The sequence below is a fragment of the Lipotes vexillifer genome, unplaced genomic scaffold (assembly GCF_000442215.2).
Source record: "Lipotes vexillifer unplaced genomic scaffold, Lipotes_vexillifer_v1.1 scaffold439, whole genome shotgun sequence".
NCBI classification, from domain to species: Eukaryota; Metazoa; Chordata; class Mammalia; order Artiodactyla; family Lipotidae; genus Lipotes; species Lipotes vexillifer.
In genome coordinates, this window is record NW_006798732.1 from 1,075,431 (window position 1) to 1,077,533 (window position 2,103).

The 2,103-nt window shown below is 47.9% G+C and overlaps 1 pseudogene; it reads left to right on the plus strand.

Annotated features, from left to right (window-relative positions):
• The first annotated feature begins 989 nt into the window (after window positions 1–989).
• Window positions 990–1,588, plus strand: LOC103073758 (60S ribosomal protein L15-like; annotated as a pseudogene).
• The last annotated feature ends 515 nt before the right edge of the window (window positions 1,589–2,103 follow it).

The window sequence follows — 2,103 nt, forward strand, 5'->3', positions numbered from 1 at the left end:
ATGCGGATGGATTAGAACTGGCTGGGATTTTCTGATCCCCGAAGTTGCAGTTTGCCACGCAGGGACAAACACGTGCCTTCCATAGCCCTTGGTGTAAACAGGGTACTAATCGGGCTGTGACTCCGTGTGCTGGGAGCAGATCAGAGCCCAGTCCGGACCAAGGCTGCATCCCCTGCCCTTGGTGCGTATGGACAAGTCCTGGACCAGCAGCTGTGGCCGCTTTCAGGTGACAAACAGGGTGCAGCTGGAGGGGCAGCAGGCAGCCTAGGGCCTGGGCTCTGTCCCTCGGGCCTCCTTGTCTCTTTGCTTTACTGGGATCCTGGGAATGAGGTGTGGTGGCCAAGGAGAAACCAGAGCCTCCAGATTCCTTTTCTTACAAACCTTTGTCCACTTTATTTAAAACACAAGCAGGGCATGGGCAGGCCATCCAGCCCTGGTCCCACATTACACCACACACTGCTATGTGTCAGCAGCCCACCAAATTCCTGAAAAGCCAGGTAACTGTAGAAAATCTGTCACGATTCCTTTCAGGGTCATCAAGGTTATAATAAATATTTCTAGAGGGGACAGCCAAACACTTGTCTTTAATATAATAATTATTTTTAATATATTTATAAATTTATAATTGTAACAATAAATAATAAAATGTCATAATCATAATAAAGCATGATAAAATATATAATTATAGACTTATACGAAATTAAATTATAGTAATAAAACAATAATTATATACTTATAATCATAAAAAATTAGAATACAAATAATATAAATAATTTCTAAATATAAATGTAGAAATGTATATTTTAATAAATAGGCGTATGTTATATTCAGTGGGGTATGGTGTGTGTATGTAAATATATACATATATTTATATTCAGTTGTTGTTGAATTTATCAGCGCCCACCTCGGCCTGCACTCCAAAGAGCAGAAGGAGATCAGAAAGCTGGGGGCTCCCTTTCCGTCCGCCGGCGGCCGTCCGGTGAGCCGCGATGGGCGCCTGCGCGTACACCCGGGAGCTGGGGCCGAAGCAGCCGTCGGACGCAATGCGCTTCTGCTCAGGGGGCGCCGCGGGCAGCACCCCAGCTCTCGGCACTGCGCCGCCCCGCGCCCCGCCGGCCCGACAAGGCGCGGCTGGGCTGCGAGGCCAAGCAAGGCTACGTCATGCATCGGCTAGCGTGCGGCGCGGGGGTCGCAAAGGCCCGGTCCCTAAGTGTGCCTGCCACCTATGGCACGCCTGTCCACCATGGCATCAACCCGCTCAGCTTCGCTCGAAGCCTCCCCTCTGCCGCCGAGGAGCCAGCTGGGCACCGCTCTGGGGCCCAGAGGGTCCTGAAGCCTTACTGGGTTGGTGAAGATTCTACATACGGATCTTTGGAGGTTGTCCTCATTGATCCATTCCATAAAGCTATGAGAAGAAACCCTGACACCCAGTGGATCACCACACCAGTCCACAAGCACAGGGCCGGCGCCTGCCGGCAGGGAAGGCCACGACCTCAGCGAAGGCCACAGGGTCCTCCGCACGACCTGTGGTTCTCGGGGGGCAGCCTGGAGAAGGCACAGTACTCTCCAGCTCCACCGCTACCGCTAACACAAGTAATGCTTGTAAAATTCTTACCTAATAAACAGTTTAGGACATCCGTGTCTGCTTAAAAGTGTTTTCTGACCTGTCTGTTAAAACTAGTTGTCTGCGGATTGTTTCACTGAATGCATTGTCAAGTTCTGAAAGTGCAATAATGTTTGAAGACTTTAAGTGATGGGGTATCTTGTTTCTAATAAGGGAAATGCCTTTGTTTTTGCTTTATTAGGGAGTTGATATGTCCGTGTTTAAAATGCTCTTTGGTACAATAGGTGTAAAATTCTGGAAAAGAGGAGTGCAGAAACTAGCCTTGTAGATTTATTGGTGCATGTGATGAAACCTACAGCTTTATTGGGGTGATGCAATGCTCTGCTGGTTTACTCTAAAGTGGCTGTTTTATAGAGTTTGGCAAGGACAAACTTTCAATTGGGTTTTCCTTGGAAATGTGAAGGGTGTCGTGATCCTTTATCATAATCATATGCAGAAAAATAAAGTTGACTAGGGCCCACATTTTTAGACTTAATCTG